Here is a 22,031-nt window from a genome sequence, read left to right on the forward strand (position 1 = left end):
CTAATATATATATATATCTCTAAGTACTTATATCTTAAATGTGTTGTTAAAGCAGGGACATTCGTCATAATATTATGTTTGTGAAGGAATAGGCTACATCGGGATTTGTGATGGATCGCGCGGGAGTTGTTGCAAAAGTGTTGGATTTAATTCATTTAAGCGAAGATGCTTTGGAGGGATAGTTGAATTTAGGTACAGCGCGTTAGTAGACGAATATCAATATAATAGTACTTGAAAAATATGCGTTATTATTTTAAAATCTCATCTCAAAGATCTATACAATAATCGACCAGTATTATAACAATTTGTAGTATATATCTTGTATGTGATTGTTTATGAGTATATTTTGCTTTTTTAATTTAATTCAATCAATAAACTACACCATTTGCATGTAGGATCTCTGTTATGCCCTATGGTTGACTGGTTGAGAGTAGGCAGAGAATGCCATTTGGGATAAAGTTCGCCATTTGTGCATTGTTGTATATGTGTATTTTTTGCAATAAAGCTTAAATAAATAAATAAGACTGACACTTTATAAAATTGTGTAATATCATACGCTCATAATATGTATATACGCTTCACACGTTCGGTGTAATCAGCATTTTAATTGGTTTTATACCTTGTCACTTAAAAATATTTTACACGTATCGAAATTTCTTAAAGTGGAAAAAAAACATATTAAACTTTTTTAAGTATACATAGTTTTATAGTCTTACGGAGATAATACTATAATAATAATAATAATAAGGGCACGGCAGCTTGTGGCGAGCTGTTGGGGAGTAACGACCCCACGGACCCGAGTACTCCCTAGTCGGTCAGGGTCTCCGTCTCCGGCGTGTCTTTGTCGCTCGGAGTAGACCCCAAGGAGACCCGCAGGACCACAGGACTCTCAGCTCTGACTTGCCGTTATTGGCCGTCCAGAGAGGAGTCGTTAGAGCTAAATGCTCCAGGTGTGGAAGTGAAAAATTGCATAAGACGCGAGTTAGCACAGTGGCTGTTATCAGCCACTGGGTAGAAGGCGGCGTACACCTCTCGACACCCCTGAGCGGTGTTGCTCCGGTTCCTCTTCACGACGGCAGTTTCAGGGGCCCATCTAGTCGGCAGCGAGTCACCGCCTGCCTCGATAACTAGTGAAAACATTGTTATGGTAGGTGTCCGGACATCTTTGCAATAACCCAGTCTCATTGTTCACCCAAACTTCAATCCATAGACCGTTATACTGGTCACTTTTTCTACAACAGTCCCAATGTCTGCTGCGACCGGTTCATGGGTGTCTATTGTTGTGCCTGTGAACGGGTTCCAGCAGGCGTTCTAGATGACATTAAAGCTCTCCAAGGGCGCTCTACGTGTTGGATCTATATCCCCACGCAAGCCTATCAAAAGACCGGGATTTATAGGACCGTGAAATCCAAGGAGATACAACAATAATAATAAAAAATCTTTAATTTCAGATACATGCGATCCATAATCACACAATCAATAGTTTATTAACTATACACCTAGTAAACACGTTTTAGTTGAGAAACTGGAGATTCGTGTTATCGGGGTTCCACTGTACTTCAACAGGCAATATTTTCATTACACGTGAAGACACTTATTTATTTTTATGGTAGAGGAGGCAAACGAGCAGACGGATCACCTCATGGTAAGCGATTACCACCGCCCATGGACACCTGCAACACCAGAGCGGTTGTAAGTGCGTTGCCGGAATTTAAGATGGGAGTACGCTCTTTTCTTGAAGGTTTGAAGGTTGTATCGGTCCGGAAATACCGCAGGCGACAGTTCATTCCACAGTTTAGCTGAGCGAGGCAGCAATTTTATTTTATTTAGTCCCTACACTGAAAGAAATGGTTTGCATAACTGTAACAAAATTTTGGTTACTGTTTACACAAAAATTGGGACTTGCGAACTATGTGTTATATGTTACAAAACCGTGTTTGGCTATCAGTGTTCAGGTACTGGGTATACACTACAAAATAAGTTTGTAAATTTATGCAAAGTTTATTTTCTTATAACCGTAGTTTAGTTATTTAGTAAAGTTACAAAACCAGTTCGGCTATCTATTTTTTTCAGTGTAATACCTCATTTATTCTTTGTACAGGACAACATGATTGAGAATGAGCATCAGCCTGTATCTGAACAGCAGTAATTACGCGTAAGACGCGGTGTCGCGCTTCAGATTGAATCGTGATGGATCACCAAAGGGGTGCAGCGCGTATGAGACCAAATCCGGGTTTGTATTATACACGCGAAAATTCATAGGCTGACTAGAGTGTCTACAGTGTACACAGAGAAATGTTTGCATAACAATGACAAAATAGTTTATTACTTTTTATACAAAAATTAGGACTTGCGAACTTTGTGTTACGCCGGCCAACAGGTCGATTTGTAACAACAAAATCGTTTTTAGGATTTTTTGATTTACTTTAGTTAATTTGTTGAATTACTCAATTTTGGCAATTTTTTTTGTGTGACTTACTTTTTTGTTTTTTGTTTGTATGTGTGTGTATTATATTTATCGTTGTCTGAGTACCCACAACAAAAGCCTTCTTGAGCTTACTGTGGGGCTTAGTCAATTTGTGTAAGAATGTCCTATATTTATTTATTTATGTATGCGGAATTAGGTAGGTATATAGACATTCATTACATTATCATGATTCAGCGGCCTTCCTAGTCTAGTCGGCGGTGACTCTGCCTAAGTAATCTGGAGGCCCCTGGCTCGAAAATGGTAAGGAAATTTATTTGTATTTATCTCAGATATTTGTTCATAAGGTGAGGGTTGTCCTATGTAAGTAGGTATATGGTTGCTTAATACCCAAAGTACCTACTATAGCTTGGAGGTCAATCTGTGTAAGAATATTGTCTCCAAGTAAATCCTTCTTTCTATTCGTAGCGTCTTAAAACATGAAACAGACATGTTTGAACTTCAGCTTTAACAAGTAGGTAACCGCCTTATTCTTATCATGTAATTCATAAACATACAAAGCAGCTTCATGCATAAACACGAGACTGGAAGTTCCTTATGTAACGTGCCGCCATGTGCGGGTTGAATTCCGCGCGTGCTGTAGGCCACACGTTACATAATGTATGAGCGTAGTTGGTGTTTTGTGAGCTAGCCTCCGCTCTATGTAAGTATACTTACGTGGTTTTGGGGATGTAATGTATGGGGTATGTACCAATGCTCTTGATGTAGTGTTTTGGTAATTGAGTTAAATTTTTTCCCCCTTATTCATAAACGTGTACTAAAGTTACGATGCCGCTAATAATCGTTTGTCCCTTTCCATCATGCCAATACGTCGGAAAGGGACAAACGATTATTAGCGGCATCGTAACTTTAGTACACGTTTATGAATAATGGGGTTTATGTATAGTAGTGATGGGATTTTTAAATCTCACACGCAATAGTTTCGTAAATTAAGTTGAATATATTTCTTTTATTACGTAACCACTTTTTGTTACTTAATTATCATTTCTTATAGGTATTCACCTTCGTACAGTAAATTATTTATAATTATCTGTATTTGTACTATTTTTGGGAGAATAAAACAAAATACGTATAAATTTTGAAATGCTGTAATGCTCCTAACCCAACTTTTATAATAATTTAATAATCTATAAAAATCAAACGAAGGGACATAACTGTGGTTCGGATTTCGTCTTAAAATTGTACATAATTTTGAACAGATTCTTTACGAATTGGCCTGAGGACATTCACACTAGGCTTTTCGTGTATGTTAGTAGACCCGATGGAAAATCCGACCAAAAAATGGTCTTTAAAATTTTCCAGATTGTAATCCAATTTCTTTATGTTTAATTCTAAACAGGATACCCCAGAATTAGTCTTTGCATATTCACAAATTTTAGCAACCTCTTAATAGAAATCTTTGTTAAATTTTGTCTCATTCTATATCTCTGATAGAAATGTCAAAATTACGGATAGGGATGGACTAACGGTTTGTTAGATTTGACAGACGATTATAAATAACGCCTTTAAGACTCTTCTCCGTAAGTTAATGGGGCTTTAAAGGACGCACTTCACCCGAATCATCTAAAACTGGGTTTACAAAGATCGGGCGGTACCTATATACAGTACGTATTCAAATTTTCCTCTTTGTGGAATTATCTAAAATTGTATACACATGGCTTAGCAATATCGTCGGTATATACGTTCACACGACACGGCCGTCGGTGGGCGTGTCCGCGTACGCCCAGCGACGGAGGCGGGCCCGCAGTCTCTAGATATTTGAATTTGGACTAGACTGAGCGTTTGTCTACCTACTTGTATGTTGAGTTATCTACCTACTTGTATGTTAGGGCTGAAGCATATATGTGTAGCTACTTGTACATGCTGGCCAAAAATACGTCGACTTTTTTTTATTGCGGCATATTACTGATAATCAGACAGAAGTTTTTGCGTCAAAAACCAGTGCTTGAGAAAATGAAACATCGACAAATAATAACATCGATAAGTCAGTCATAGATTAATAATTAAAATGGGAAATTTCAAGAATGCAAATCAGTAACAAATCCGACCATAATTTCTTTATTACATATATTAAGTATTTAAAAATAAAAACGTAAACTGTAGAATACAGTGTCAAAAAATAAGAAAACTACCAATGTGTTGTGTATTTCGCGGATCTATTTATACAATGTTAAAAATATCTATAACGGTTAGGTAACATCGATAATAGACATGTCGATATTTGATTTTGCCAATCACTTTATTTTGCCACAAAAACTTCTATGTCTGCTGAAAATTAAAAGGTAAGGGAGATCATCTACTTATGTTTGTAAATATCTGGTTTAGAACTATAGGAAGGCGAATATTACAAAGTTACTGTATTATTGAGTTTAATTATGTTTTAAAAACAAAACAATACTTAGGTTATTCACGATTAAAAAAAACAGAGTGTCTAGACACTACATAGTTAGCGGCCTTTCAATTTCAAAATGAAGTAAAATGTTTTTAATGGCTACTGCACAAAATGGGTGTGTATGTGTGTTATTAAAAACTCCAGAGCGTTACGTAAGTAGGTATATCAGCTGTAGTAGAGCTGAACAAAACATTATTAACTGAAATAGATGTCATATTCTAAAGAAAAGTGACCGAGCCCTTCAGTGGCGAGGCTGGATGGATTTTATGTAGTAGGTATAAATAGGTGATTACTTTAAACATATAGATACAAAAAAATACCTAATACCTACAATATAATTCGATTTGTCTTCTAAATTGTAAAATTATTCATAGGATCTCTGTTAGGTTATATTGCCTATATCTAGGATACATCTGTAAAAAAATTGTTCTAACAATTTAGAATAACCAAAAAGGAGGTCATTTTGTTCAAAATTGCAATGGTTTCACATTAATTTATTTATTTATTCCTAATTATTTATTGTTGCTTGGATAGCAATACGCACAATAAAAGTGATATATCGACTTAATATTTTGTTGTGTAACTGTTCAAAATCAATTAAACAGTCACCATAAACCTAATCAAAATATCATAATAACGATATTTGTTTATCTCAAACATACCCGAAAAATACCAGCGACATATTATAATATGGTTTGTTTAGTGACCACATACCTAAATAAGATCATGTGACAGGACGTGGCTTCAAATACCTAAAGATACACAGCATAATATATCAAGTCTACATTTAACTAAGGTACCTATTCAAAACACCTGTCAGCTTAATTAAATATTTAAAAAAAAAACTTGAATACACTCGAAAAACAACAAGTGTACCTTTAAATTTTGTGGGTAGTTTTAGCAATTTGGCTTTATTTTTAAATCCACTCTACCCATACTAGAGCATCACAAATTTCAAGAATCAGTTTCCTATATAGAAAAGAAACCAAGCAAAAAAAAAATTACAACACAACTCAATCATCATCATACACAGGAACTATTGAAACCAACTTACTTTTCAATTTAATTTCAGTTTTACACTGACGTACAGTCAACACAACTTCTTTACAGTCATTGTAACTATCACAACACTTCACTATAAACACTTCCTCGTAACAAATCCACTGAGTTCAATGTCGTGTATCCAAACGCCACCATACGGGAATATCAGCAAAAAATATTCATCTATAGAAAATTGTTATCAGTAGTATCAGAATGTCAGTGTGGCGTGCCGACTGTCAACTGTCTACTAAACGAATCGTCACCGCTTTCGGCCCGCCATGCCCACCGATCCTCCCGCGAGCAACCAAAACGGTGCAACGCACTAAACCAAAAAACTCATATTCATCTCTATCATGGTGCGTTAAGATCAGTAACGCAAGCACACCCCTTGGACGTTACGTTTGGGAAACCAAGCGGAACGTTCGCTTACTATATCGTCTCTACTCTTCTCACTCAGCTAGATATCAATGCTTTATCTCTGTCGTTGACGTTTTAGAATTCTAGTTTTAAAAGATCGAATTGATTTAGTGTTAGTGTTATTTTATTTCTAAAAACACTTAATTTGAATTTTTGTCTTCTAACGTCTTAAAGGAATAAAATTCGTATTTTTAGTGACACGGTCGTGAGTTAAAACATGTAGCACTGAGCTTATTGTCGCGCCGTCTCTTTCGCTCTCGTGTTTCTTGTTTGTTTCACGTTGCATGATTCGGCCAATAGCATTTACGGAGCAACCCACCTTACGGCAGATAAACTACCGCGGAATAATGTGCTCTATCGCTCGTGAATAAAGTTTAACTTTTGAGCATAATAATTTGAAGTTACCGGCGTTTGTCACGCAAGAGTTCTAATTTTAAATCAAGTGTAGGCGGAGCTCTCGTGTTCGAGCTTTTGCATTGAAAAACAGAATGTCTTTAAAGAAAACCTGTTTTGTGAAACTTAAGCCTTTTACGTACGCGGGTTTTAAGTTTAGCGTTGTAGCAACATACGACGTACCGCGTCTGGCCGCAGCGCTCCGTGCCAGTCGCTGAAATGAAGTAAAAAACTTTAGTAACCGGCTTGTCGGTATTTTCCTTTTGTTGTTTGATTTTCGGGGCATTGCATGAGAAATGCAATGCAACAATATGGCGTCCGCTTTAGGTAGAAACTTTTCAGAACCCCAGACGTCGTCAAATATTCAATTGTATACAAATTCTTTTTCTGGAGACGAGTTTTCAGCTTTTTCAGATCGCTCTCTTGAAGTCGATCGCGGGTCGTTAAGGTGCAGTTCCAGTGTCACTGGTTAGGCCTCTCCGTCTGTGAACTCATTAGGGCTGTCGGTCAAGGCCTCAGCCTCGAGGTCGCTGCGGTGGGTGGCCGCCTTAATTACACCCTACGATTTAGGACTTTTTCTCGGCCATTGTACGGCTGAGGCGGTTGCTGGTGGATACAGCGTCGTATTTAGCTCAGAGGTTTGTTGACCTTGATTTGCCAACAATTGATTGACGACTTCTTTATCTGTATTGTGGCATTATGGCTTTTTAAACCGTACCATACCGTATCGTTATTAAAATTTTGTAATATCTACGCATGATAAAGTACCATCAAAATAAATAATAATGAAATTTTGAGTAATTATGTCCTTCCATAAGTTCTTCCTTATATGTGTAGAGTTAACTTTGCAAGAATTGCAAGACTAAAATGCTCTTTTTAAATTTTCTCGTATTTCAAATTCTTCAGTTTTAACAATTAAGTATGCTCATATTTTATATTTAAGCAGTTATTTCACTTGTCCTAAAAAGATTGGTCCTTTGGAGGAGATTTACAAGAAAACTTAAAAAAATTATGAACTGGGTTACCTGCTTTAAATATATATATACTTCTTAACAAAGTATAATCAGACAATGTAGTAAGGTTCTGAGCCATTGCTTTAGGTAATTTAATCAGACAAGTGAACAGTTTACCTATATCCGACTACGTACCGTGAACTCAGGTAACTTTAGTCGTCCTTAGTTCACAACTTACAACTATCGTCCAAATTCAAGTTCGTGTAAATCATGTAAGACACATATTTTTGGAATAATGCTGAGTGTGATATAGAAAAAGCATAAGTAAATGTAACGAGTAAAATTTAAATAGTCCTGTCAAAAATTGGACCATAGTTGTAGTAGATATAGGATAGATAGAAATATAGGTACCTGAGTTTACGGTACCCATTAATTACTTATAGAACATCCGCCTATTAGATTCTCGGTTAGTCTATGATTAGATTAGATGATTTGTTTCATGAAAGACGATTACATAATAAATTTGCATTGATGTCAAAAATATAACAATTTCTATCAAAAATATAATAATAAAATGACATTCTACATGACATTAAAGCTCTCCAAAGGGCCTCTACATGTTGGATCTATATCCCCACGCAAGCCGATCAAAAGACTGGTACTTATAGGCCCGTGAAATCCAAGGAGATACAAATAATAATAAAATAAAATTATAGCTCCAATAAGGATTGTCAATATACCTCTCGTGGCTTTATCATAGTTGGTTAAAAATGTCATCTTTTTAACGTTCCCAGTGTTGGTAAAGATATATCTAGTAGCCCAAGTACATAAACAATCAGAAAGGAAATCATAAAGGAATCATATTTTTTAACTTGTTAGAAAATTCCGTGGAATATAAAATTATTTCTAAAGAATAGGTACTTAAAACTGTCTTATTTTCGTTAGAACCCACGAAATTGACGATAAGGTTTAAAGAGACTCGAAAATACCCGGCTCACGACATCGACTCGTGAGTCTCTCTCTTATCTCTTACAGTCTCGTAGAACTATAGACGAGTTTTTTTAATTGAATTCGTAAGAGTTCCTAGAGTTCTTAGCAATACTAAACTACCCTATTTTAGCTTTAAAAATTTGCATTGTTGTTACTTTTTAATCTTTGTCCAAAACGCGGCATTAATTTAACATTTAGGTACCTAGACACCTCCGTTATAGATAGAATACTAACAAAATTTATTTTCAAGCAACAGCTGCAGAAAAAGAATACCTAGATACTGTGGTCACTTGTATAAAATAAAATGTTAATAATCCCCCGATGAATATTCATGAGCAGACTTAAATGGAATAATTAAATAAGGCTAAAAACTTATTTAAGTATTCTGCGCGGAGATCCGGTCATCAGCCGCGTATTCTGGTCCCGTTCTGACCATTACTTGCTACCTACATAGAGTACCTAAGTGAGTTTTTATGTAAACACAAATCGTCACGCTAAAAAGTACGACTAGATTTTTTGCGTGCTGTTTTACAAATTCAATTCGACATGTTATTTCATGGTGTGTTTTAAAATGTTGACTGTGTGGCCATGAAATCGCTACTTAGTGCAAAAATTATATGGCTATCTTTAAGTAATCACGCTCACAACTTCTGTCACTTTCTTAAAAAGAATTGGTCCCCAGGATTTTACCTCAAACCACGCACTCCCAGTATCAGTTGAGCAAGCCTAGCTGTTCGGGGCTAGCTGAGTTTCTTGCTGGATTCTTCTTGGCTAGGTCAGGTTTAGCAATCCAGCGACAAAACTTCCTATTATATAGCTCAATTCTCTCACCACACACAGATTAGGTGCAGTCGCTCAACTGATTTCTTTGGAGTGCAAATTCAATAGAAATATAGCAGTGGAGTAAATTCAAGTCTGGCGCAGAAGGGTCCTGAATTATCCTCAGGCTACTTTCCCGCTATACCGCTCCATTGCTTAAGTATTAAAGCCCAAGTCAGGATTAACAACAAAATAGTCAATATCAGTATCGCCGATTTAAATGTCCCGTGCCTGATTTGTGTGGAAACATTGCTCTTCCTCATTATAGGGCCATTTCTCATTCTCTACGGAACCTAAGCTTTGCTTTTAATAAGTTTCAAACATTTATAGTAATGAAACCGATGTAATCGTGGCCCGTGCTGTGATTAATGCTCGCAGCAGCTTAATTAAAGGGTAATATGCCGTAAGTAATTGTAATTACTATTGTAGACGCTTAGCTGGTGTGAATTGCAATTACTGTTGTTTAGACATTAAATAATGAAAAAAATGTAATTTACGTCGTGTTTATACTTTTAATTTGCGCGAATAACTACATGTATAAAAAAGTCTTGTCTTAATGTAATCATTAATACATTTGTAAAACTTACCTACCTAATAGCATTCACCAAATCTACCATAGATGGATCGAATAAGGAAATGAATGTATGTACTTATATGAAAATTATGACTACAGGGCTATACGACGGTCGTACTCTCACATGATGGATGTCATTTATTTAGATCACGCTACCTTCCTCATTCGCTGCAGTTTTCAGTCGATTTTTGATGATTCAATGTAACCTATCTAAACTTTAGTGGCTGTTATGAAATAACCAAGTTTCGAAGTTAGTGTACCATGAAAAGGAATTCACAAAAATTCTAACAGTATTACGAAAGAAGAGTAGTTTTGTGAAATACTCATTTCCCACATTTTGAGAGATGCACCCTTCGCATTTGACGGCGCCGGCGGTTCCTCCGGTGACCGCAAGTGTGAGGTATAATTTGGAGCGACATGTGTCCAAAGGGTTGCGCCTCATTAGCGTCAGATGCTCACGTCCGCAGACTGTCAACTGTTAAACTGTCATATATTACGGTGACGGCTCGTAATCTTGTCTGATCGGTGTCAGGAACTAGCTTGAGAACTAGATTTCACTGAGCAAAGAGCTTTTTTTAAAGAAAAACTGCAACAGCAACTCATCTATACTCGTACAGTTATATAAAGAGCAGGCAACGCGTATGTAACAGGCGGAGTTGCAGGCGTCCATCGCCTACCACCAGGCGAGGTGTAAATTTTCCATATACCCCGATCTGTGATAATATCCGTAACTCTTTAATATGCCCTGGTGAAGAGTGCTCATTATATAACGGTTTAAAATTTTTCATGTAAGAAAAACACAAAATGAAAAATCCTTCCTTGATTCCTTTCCAAAAAATGTTACAAATTTCAAAAGGAATTTTGTTATAGAACTTGGACAATTTCCCAAAAAACTTTTTTGTTTTTTTACTAGTCTAAAGAAGGAAATTTTAAGCTTCCCCGAATTTCTGATAATCTTTGGTTTTAAGTGCTTGTTGGAATATTTTACAAATTTCTCCTGACGTACATTATTATCTCGAAAATATATAGGGCCGGCAGAATTAAAATATACATTTTCTAGAAAATTTCATTCTCTGACTCCGCATCCCTAAGTTGCCCTTATTGCTGATCTGGCTGGCTGGTTGATCCTTCATTCTAAGATGTAGGCAGGTGACCTTAGTCCCGTTTCCCGTTCCTGTTCCTGTAATTACCCTGCGTTTCCTGTCGATTTGCGCCCACCTGTCGGCACCGCTACCTGACTGACACAGCCCAAGAAATTAATTGCGTACCTTGATTAATTAAGTCAGAAATAATTAAAGATTATTTTGCACGTCGCTGGCCAATGCAGTGGTGAGGATTCAATCAATCTTGTTGGTGCAGTTTGTACAGCAATATATATTCTTTAGCTATCACCTACGACCGCTAAGTGCTAACTTCTCTTTTATGTAAGACACATAATATGCACTACCTATACGTTCATTAATTTTTACTTTTTATAATTAGTATAGACTAGCGAACTAGTTACGTCGAATATAGGCTTCGCATTGTTAAAATTTTTGTGAATTGCTTTTCATAGTACACTAACTTTAAAAATTTGGATGAATTTGGTACATTAATAAAACTTAACAAATCATACACTTAAACCTTCCTCAAGAATCACTCTATTGTTAGGTGAATATCGCATGAAAATCCGGTCAGTCGTTTTTAAGTTTATCGCGAACCTACCTATACAGACAGAGACGTGGCGGCGGACTTTGCTTTATAAGGTGTAGTGATTTTCAGAAATTCACTTTTCCGCTCAAATGTACCTACAATAAATTTGCATAGGTTCCACAATTGTTGGTGATAATAAAGTGGACTGATACAGTCCACACACACTGATACAGTCCACTTTATTATCTAGTGGACTATATTATTAAGTGTAACCATGTATCTAATGAAATATTTAATTTAAATCATCTAGTGAAGTTCAAATCCATTACGATGTCGAAACAGTAAGCTGAAATGCTTTTAGCATTCCATACTCCATTGGCAAGGAGCTTGAGGCAAAAACCGACAAACGTACGGTCTGCATCAATAGTAGTAAAACAACGCGTTAAAGGTATCTGTGACCCTGGAATATTTTTCCAAGTAGGGATTTAACTCTACAATTTACATTCAAAAGTATCTGTCATAGTCTAATTGTTTTACATATGGAAACATATCTCTTATGTCTCTTCTATATTATTATCTCTCTTGTTAAGCTAATAGCGAATGGTCGATACTTCTATAGCGGGATCTGCTATTTTTGATGCTGGCTGTACAGTTAGCGTCAAAAGTAGCGGATGAAACAACGCACCATAAGTTTGATATTACGGCAAAGTATATATTTTAGAGTCTAAATTGTTCTCCATATAGAACTATCACTTTTTGTTAAGCTGTTCCAGAATGATACTTTTGAAGCGTTGTTTGATCCGCTACTTTTGATGCTTACTGTACCTGGTTTCCACGTAAAGTATATCTAAGAAGCGTAGGTACGCAGTAGATACAGGTGTAGGGTATATGCACCTAGTTATTACTTGCACGGGTGCATCGCAGGGTCAGTGCACCAGCCTGCAAGGCCTCCGCTTTTTATATCCGCGGCAACCGCTTATTTGCCATCATCAATCATTATTTCGGCCCAGCGTTCGACCGGCGAGCGCTTCACAATTTGAGAAAATAACCCTTTTTTGTACTTTGTATTACAGTTTGCAATAATACGAGCCTGTGGAGCGTGATAGCATAACAATATTTAAATTACAAGTTCCAGACTCGTCGCTATACACTCTCTAAGTACCTATGTAACGAAATATAATAAACGCTGCCTCTTAAGGTGCAACAACAACGCAGTTTACTTTTATGGAGAAACCTTGAAGCAACACTTTGCAACGGTTATTAACAAGGTCCTAAGTTGCCTAATATTACCGTGTTGCCAGTGGGGCGACACTCCTCCTTTCGGCTCTTCCCGGCTCCATTCGGCTCAGCATTGCTCCGAGCAATTAAAGCCCGACCAGAAATATATAATCATTGTCAAGAGAGCGCTGTTAATCTCATGTATAGTGTGACAGTTAAGTTTAGTATGAAAAATTTAGTTCCAATGAAATTCCGCAATATGGCGCGTGATCATAAATTACTGGTCAGGGTATATTAGGGTTGGCACAACTTGACGTCCCTATACGTGCACGACCACAGATAAGATAATAACTTGAATTTTGACAACCCTAAATGGCCGAAAGGCCCTGAAACATTCGTTCCTGAATCGCTGTCAAACTTCGGTTTCGTAGGAAGTGTCATTTCTGTACGGTAGTACTTTTATTTATTCTGTGCTGTTGCACAGATGATGTGGATGCAGAAGTTTGTAATGTAATAAAGGGTACCGATCACATTTGTTGGCCGAACGTTAATTGCACTTGACCATTAACCATTACAAATTGAACCGTAAACCGTAACGGACGGTTACAGTTTACGGTTCAATTTGTGATGGTTATTGGTCAATTGCATTAACTTTTCGGATAACACTGGTACCTATCATGATTTTATACAAATAGACATTTCTCTAAATTTAAAAAAGATCCAGTTTTGATATTTTTAGATTTTTTACACTTTTCTCATTAAATGAGAATTGGAGGTTTGAACACCTTAGATATTTCTTATTAGTTTGTTTATAATTAAGGATTTGGTTAACCAAACCGTTGGAAAAAAATAATAATTTAATATTTTTACTTGATTTAAAATTGCGATTTAATGGTAAAAAGCGGCAACCTGTTGTGAATAAATTAAACCTGTAGCTCGACCACTTATTTCCGATGATGGTAGCTGGGTTGCAAAAATTACTAAAAGATATTAAGCTATTATAATGTTGCTTGAGGATATTATCAGGAACCACACCAGCTAAGTATAAGCTACCTTCTTTTTTTTCTACCGACACGTTACGTTTTTTACGTTACGGATTTTGGCCATATTTATAAATTATAATATTATAAATATTATAGGACATTATTACACAAATTGACTAAGCTCGCGTAAGCTTGATTAAGCTCAATAGGGCTTGTGTTGAGGGTACTTAGACAACGATATATATAATATATAAATATTTATAAATACTTAAATACATAGAAAACACCCATGACTCAGGAACAAATGCCCTTACCAGGATTTGAACTCGGGACCATCGGCTTCATAGGCAGGGTCACTACCCACTAGGCCAGATGGGTCGGGTTATGTATATTTGAAAGGGCAGACTAATCAAATCTTAATAGGTTGAAGTTGTCTTCATAGAAAAAAAATACAGAAACATATCTTATTTTTATTTATTTTGAGTTCTATATCGTTCCCCTGACGGTAAAATTTTAATTGTTACCGAGGGATCAGGAAAAGCAAAATTTTAGATAGAAGTTTATGCTCAGATCTTATGATGTGGTTATGTGTATGAGAAAATTAGAAAATTTTCTTGCTTATGCCTATTATATATCTATTATTAAAAATGTTCTAGTAATTCATAATATATTAAATTAAATTAGATTGTTTAATGAAATGGTCCATTGTTAATGCTTGAATATCTGCTAACGTGAGAGCGGGCCGTAAAAGCGAGAGATACTGCAGGTGCAGTCTACGGCACTATTATTTCGAAAGGAGCGCTTCGCCCCGAGGCCAGGAAAACAAAGTAGGGGGGTCGATTCCAATTTAAGAATTTGTTATGGGTTGATACGACCTTGCCGATCAGCCTTCAAGATCGTATCAAAATAGGATCAAACCCTTGTTGTTAAAATCTGAATCGGGTTTCAGATGGACGATTATATAATTTTAATTCACACGTGAATATTTTGTTTGGCCAAGTATTTAATTTTTTTACTGAATGTTGTACCATAAATGTTCTTTGCTACTTTAAATGTCATCACGAGCATTCGTTCGGATTAAAAGGTGGTACTATATAGTCCTCGTAGTCTTATGTCAGTTATGTTTAATTACGATTTTATACCTGGATAGTAAGTACCTATTAGCCTAATTAGTCAGAAAGGTTGTGTCAGGGTTGGCAGAGTACCAGGCACAACACCTCGGTTTGCCGGGGTCTCTCCCAGAAGTCGTCGGTAACATCAAGGGTCTGCTAGGCTTCCTAGTAGAGTCTGGTTGGCATGAGTAGTGCTGGCAACCCATCACTCAAAATAGGCGCAATCTTATGACGTCGAGTTGTGGAAACTAAACCCGAGAGTACCTATAACCTACAGCTATAATACTGTTGCGGCTTACGGCTGCGGCGTGGACACGGGCGCTGCCACTGTCAATTTAATTGATATAAAATGAGTGACGTTCGTATGAACGTTAAATCCGTCACTCATTTGATCAAGAAAATTGTCAGTGACAACGCTCCCATCAAGACCGCAGCAGTAATGCCGCAACAGTAATGCAGCTGCAGTTGCTCTCCGAATTTCACCTTAAACTTGTTCATTTGAGATATACATTTTGACTTTAGGTACCTAGGTAAAATAGTGCATAAATGTAATTCATTACACATTAGATGTTGAACGTAAGCGTAGCTCCCGCTCGCTTCATGGCTTCTCTCAAATATACCAAGGGGCCGGAGGAACTTTAAAAGTCTGAACTTGCTTCGATAATAAAGTACGCCGTCTTCCTATACAGTAAACATGCGCTGCGTTCCTCGTCTCGTCGGAACTTGGGTGATATTCGACTACCCAAAGTGACCGGTGTAAATTGAAGTATTGAGGATGACTCACGCTAGACCTGGCCGGGGCAAAACACCGCGTGATCCCGATCAGCCGTCATAGAAAACGACACCTTGAACGTCTCGACCCGGGCTCGGCTCGGTCTAGCGTGAATCATCTTTTATGGCTCCTTCAAAGTTTTAGAGAGATGAGGACAGGACCAATGGTAGGATAGACGGCACTTCTACTTCTGAATTCTGTCCAGTCAAATAGGACTTTTCATAGTTCCGGTACTCTGGCATAGTTATTAATAAAAATATGTCATAGTCGCTTAATACGGTACATACGATACACCTGCCTTCTTGATAAATTCTGTTAATGTTTTAAGACGACCTTTACCTATCTATTCCCCTTTTATAGGGCGACAGAATTTCTTGTGTCAGTGTGTGGGTATTGTGACTTCGAGATAGAAACGGAACTAAGCGCGTTCTACACACGTTGCTGGGTAAGAGTATATGGAACCCCAGGATCTTATCCAGTGTATGCTTCGCGTTAGGAACATCGGCGGTGTCGAGCGCGCAGTGGATGCGGCGGGGCGGGGCGAGCGGGGCGGGCAACAGATGCGTTGCATTGCCGCGGCAGCTCGCGAGGCAGGGGCGCACTAGGAATTATAAAGTTTAAATGTAACACGTAGATTTAAATGTATGAGCAAAATTAGAACAAACATATTTCTTTGGCACATACTTATAGTGAAACTTATGTAAGTACAGTCAGATGCAGACTGATTGTATGCAACGGGGTCACCTCTCTCTGGCTACCACTACTAACCTACAAAACCACTTAGCTAGCGATATTTGTTGACTAAATAGTACTTAAAGGACTTATTATTCAGGGACGTGGATGGACCTCTTATTCGACTCCTTGACCCAATAAGTGCTTGACCACGTGGACTTACTGAACCCGCCTTTAGATTAGGGGCCGCCTATATATTGGTGGGTTATATATTAAAAGTTTGAAAACACTGTGCTACAGTATTTTCAAATATTATAGCTCAAATAATAAATTAATAAATATTTGGCGACATATCGACCTAGCCCAAAATTAAGCAAAGCTTGTACTAGGCGACGATATACATACATACGTATATCCCCATGCCACCCATGACTCAGGAACTGAATCTGTGTCCATCTCACAAATAAATGCATTTACCGGGATTCGAACCCAGGACCATCGGCTTCATAGGCAGAGTCACTAAGACCGGTTGTCGTTAAAGTTATAGTAGTTTTTCTAACTATAGGTACGCAACGTCCATACACACACAATTAATCCAACTACGTACGTAAATACCTATGTATTTTTCTATATGAAGCGTTTTTTTATCCTATGTCGGTGGCAAACAAGCATACGGCCCGCTTGATGGTAAGCAGTATCCGTAGCCTATGTACGCCTGCAACTCCAGAGGAGTTACATGCGCGTTGCCGACCCTAACCCCCTCCCGCCCCTCGTTGAGCTCTGGCAACCTTACTCACCGGCAGGAACACAACACTATGAGTAGGGTCTAGTGTTATTTGGCTGCGATTTTCTGTAAGGCGGAGGTACTTCCCCAGTTGGGCTCTGCTCTAGATCTGGAATGACATCCGCTGTGCTGTGCCCTACCACACAGAGCGAGATGACATTCACAATGCCCATACCTCTCTTGTGGTAATATATGAAGCGTTAAATTATGAAGCTATATTACGGTACTTGAAATAGGTACATGGAAGTAAACACTTAATTCGGTAGAGTCCGGCCCTGGCACAAAACACGAGGGAGCACCGATGACAAAATACAAATTTTATTTTATTAAATTCAAAAAAGCCTTCAATGATTGATAGGAGCGCGACTGCAGGCAATGAAACGGCTCATTGCCTTGCCGGGCTCTCGATTCTGCGACTATTGTATCAAAGGGTGAACTTTTCTGTCATTCTTGTTTCCGTCCTTCTGTTTTAAAAGTAGATAAATGAAAGAGTACAATCACTAAATCATTGTATTGTTTTACTGAGTTTCAACGAATACAGTAAGGGTCTCCCCAAACTAATCGACGCCGTTTCGGCAAATCGCATACGGAAAAAGCTTTATGTCAACGCAATAAGAGCGAATAAGTCGTAAATCGGCTCGGCCCACGCGAAACGACGTCTTTCGACGGGAAAACGGCGTTTTGCCGTAAAGCTGTTCGCATTCGTACGACGCTGTTTGTAGCCTACCGCACACGTTCGCATTCATAAATCTCCTTATACCGCCGTACGGTGCCGGAAAGAGTTGAACGGCTCCGATCACGGCCGAGTACCTACCTACGATAAGGACCGGTCAGAGCTGGCGGAAGCCGCTCAGCGTCTTCGACGGCCGAACATAGCTGACGACGGCCGAACAGAGCCGATGACGGCCATAATAATCGTAAAACATTTTTGGATCGAGTCTCAAACGAGGATATCGTAAATTAAATTCACCTTCACTTAATCTATATTGCCACAAAGAATCAACCCACGGTCGCCTCCGCTTTTGCTGCTGTTCTAGCTCTTCCAACAAGTAGGCTACGATAAAAATGCTGGTAAGCCTTTTTTTCCATGCCCGTCTACGTAAAATATCCATCATCACAGGTTATTATATAATATGTAACAATTACCAAGGAAAATAATCTTACAGGTCTGTTCAATTTCAAACAACCAGTCTCCAAAAATGAGATTTACGATTGCCGATCACCCGCTGTCCTACATCTGTTCGTCGGACTCAACGGCTGTACGTGTGCTGTCTGACGTCTCGACGGCAGGACGGAGCACGGGAGAGCCGACCGTCGCTTTACAACTGTTGCGATAGCAGGCGATCGGGCGTCTCTACGGCCGCAAGGAAGATGAGACTGCTAAACGCAGGTGTCCAACCGCGGAGACGGTCGATCGGCTAAATGCGAATAGTGTGGTGTAAAACACTCGGCGAAAGCCGACTCCGCGTCGACTGGTTTGGGGAGACCCTAACACCTGTATATAATATTAAGCATTTTGTAATGAACAACGTATACAGTGCGTGCAAATAAAAGTACTGAACCTAAATGCGTTATTTTATTAGAACGTTATTAGAAAGAGGAAAGTAATAGCATATATATGTACAAGTACAAGTGAGATACCTGAAATTTAACCACGTGGGAAAACTTTCTGATTTCTAATACATCTTCGACCGCCGCTCAAGCCTTAGTTTTTTTTTATGAAGATACTGAAGAGTTACTGTTTACTTCATTTTATTTTTAATAATACGCAAACATATTCCGCTTTGCTTTAAAGTCCGAACACGACACATTCATGGGCCACTCGTAATATTATCCACAATAAAGCGTCCCCAAGAGCTCCTAACACCTAATTAGCGATATAAAATACGTCCCCGGCCGCAGAGGCGCATTGCATTCGCAAACGCTATAAAACGCAAGCGCTACCCCTTGTTTATTCCAGTGAGTTTTAAATTAACTGTGTGAATCCCGAGGCACCCGCATGCGATTCCGGCTGAGGTATTTTGTAGAGTTCCATTTGGTGCCACCATATGTATCTCGCTCTATGGTGGATGATTTTTTTACGATAAACAACAGCAAACAATAATAATCAGCCACACGATCTTTTCATTTATTTCTTCATTTTCTTATTTATTTGATCGATTTAGACTCACAATAAGTTAAGCACAATTAGGCTCTTGCTTCGAGTAGAGAGTAGTTTTTTAATCAGTGGGGTGGGTATAGGTTTTTTTATAAATATTTTATCAACTTTAGTGTATTTTCTCTGGTCTATAAACGAGTGGTGCCTAATAATGAATTTCGAGCGCCTGATTTCGTGTGGCTCTCTTCAATATATCTCCACTGCTAGGCATTTAATTCTACTGCTCCCAATTACTATTGTTCGTATTTAAAAAATATCTATTCGCTGTTTTACATAGATCTTCAAGTGACGAATCGAGCGCATGAAATTCAAAAATCGTCCATCTGGAGCCCGATTAAGATTGAACAACCTGGTTTTGACACGACCTTAACGATCGTCTTGGTGACTTTCAATTCATTTCGCATGTACCAATCAGCGTGAGTGATCTTCAAGGTTGCATCAAAATAAGATCCAAACCGTTACTAGTTTTTTTAAGCTTTTACATATTTAACTTGCGATGTAGGTACCTATGTATGTTTGTATGGGTCATATCTTGTAAGTTAAATTTGACCTACTTCCCAGTTTCCGTTGAAGCTGAAAATTTGCTTGCACATGTAAGTCTGGTGACAATGCAATATTATGTTACCATCGAGCTAATCTGATGATGGAGACAGGAAGTGGCAATAGAAACTCTGTGGTAAAACAACGCAACCTAATAGAGTTTGGGGTTGTGTATGTACATGAGTATTACTTGCCTGTGGATGGAAAAATACAGTCAGCGATAATAGCCTGTATCAAAAATGCAATTTTTAACAAAACTTATTACTAAACCAGAATTGAATCGCCTTTAAGATCGGATCTATTTGTAAATACGAACTGAAAACAGTTACGAAATACGGTTTAATTAACATCTAAGAATTCCGGTGAATTATTAATCTTATTATTTTCTAAACATAAAATAGAAAGTGGCAAGTGGAACAGCGTAATGTCCAGCGGCGCCACTCCGTTATTCTTGTAAACAACGACGTCTGATATATCTTGGCGCGGTCAGGCAGCCATTAAACCTTTTCGCAGCGCCATGTGTCGCCTCATGTAAATTATTGTAACAATTATGAGAGAGGACAATTTGTTTAATTGCCAGGATGCTTTGAGGGTTTTCTCAGAAATTGTAAATTAAAAGGCATATATTTGCCAAAATAACTGCATTTAATCCCAATTCGGTAGAAATATTAAATGTTCAGTTTTTCGTACTTTTTTTATGCTAGATGAAAAACTTAAATTCATGTTGTTGCACTAAGAATTTGAGGACAGGGCACGATTAACTAAGTACAGTTATTCTAATAAGAATTACTATTGGACTCATTGAATTTAACTAGTTCTGTCACAATGTTTTTGTTACAGTGTTTCTGTCTCTGTTACGGTTTCTTCTGATTAGTTTAAAATTACAATTTTCTGGGGAGGGGGAGATGTTGCCCACAATCTGATTCCTTGATTCTGCTGCGGTGCTCCGCTAAAATGAGTCACCTGCTGAACAACTGGCCCTGGCGCAGCGGAAGATGGCGCAACACTCTAAACTGGCGATAACTTGTGAGCAGAGGTGGGTTAAATATTTCTTTTTTTCCTGGAAGTGTTAAATCCAGATTAATAAAGTGATTCGTAGAACCAGAATCGTAGTTTAGGAACCATCTAATCATAGTTAGGAGTGTTAGGACTGCTTGCGAATCGTTAGTGAACCACTTTTGTACGGCCCAGCTTTACCACTGACACTGATAAATAAGGTGCTTAATGCTAGCCCAATGATTCACCTGTAAGTACTAAGAATTTCCCAAGGTTTTTGGTTATTTTTAGTACTTTCATTGTGCGCGGTTTTCCCCTGGGTTTTTCTCCAAGCCAAGCAGGGGAACACTCGCGTTACAATTGACTAGAACTAGCTAATCGGGTATAAACCTATAAACCAAATTATGGCTTTGCTATAGAATAACCATAAAATAATCTATTTATTTATCAATATTAAGTGTTCATATATTATGAAATTATGCATCGCATTATCTAGACTGGTTATAAATAAGTCGGTAATAAAACGTTTACTGAATTCATATTTTTATCTAGTTGTTAAAGGAACTACTCTTATCTAGTTTTGTTTGAGTGTAGATATGAATAAACAAAAACTTCAAAATACTCACCACTGAAACTAAGACGCACTTATAGATGCACACTTATGATTGTCAATATGAAGACATTACAGTCAAATTAGCCTTTCAGTCAACACCAGGGCGAAATGTTTGTTTACTCAAATCAAACAACCCACTTTCTTTTGTTTGTCTTCAGCCAATAACATGTCATTTCGACTATCTTCAGTAACTATCGGTTGCTACTAATGTGTTCATTTGGAAAATTATTCGGGAAATTGTAGGCGTAGCCTTGATAACTTCTATGCATTAGAGAGGTCTAATAAAACGCCGACTTTTTGTTTAAAAACCAATCTGTTAAAACCGTAATAGGTCTGCTCAACACTTATGCAAAACGGAACAAAGTATGCCCCTCATATCATTAACGTCGTTTGAACTTAATCGAAAACGGTACAATGTGAAATAAGTTTTACTACTGGAAGTTAAGGTTGAAAAAGGTTTGTGAATGTTTAGCGAGTAAGAGCAAAG

At 37.9% G+C, this 22,031-nt stretch overlaps 1 protein-coding gene across 1 annotated transcript in view; it reads right to left on the reverse strand.

Annotated features, from left to right (window-relative positions):
- Positions 1-7,571, reverse strand: part of LOC133515954 (homeotic protein proboscipedia) — a 79,649-nt gene extending 72,078 nt beyond the window's left edge. Inside the window, exon 1 of the mRNA XM_061848605.1 lies at positions 5,932-7,571. The gene's annotated coding sequence lies outside the window, so the exon portion shown is untranslated. The remainder of the gene's footprint in view (positions 1-5,931) is intronic.
- Positions 7,572-22,031: the final 14,460 nt, after the last annotated feature.

The sequence above is a fragment of the Cydia pomonella genome, chromosome 3, assembly GCF_033807575.1.
Source record: "Cydia pomonella isolate Wapato2018A chromosome 3, ilCydPomo1, whole genome shotgun sequence".
Lineage (NCBI taxonomy): Eukaryota > Metazoa > Arthropoda > Insecta > Lepidoptera > Tortricidae > Cydia > Cydia pomonella.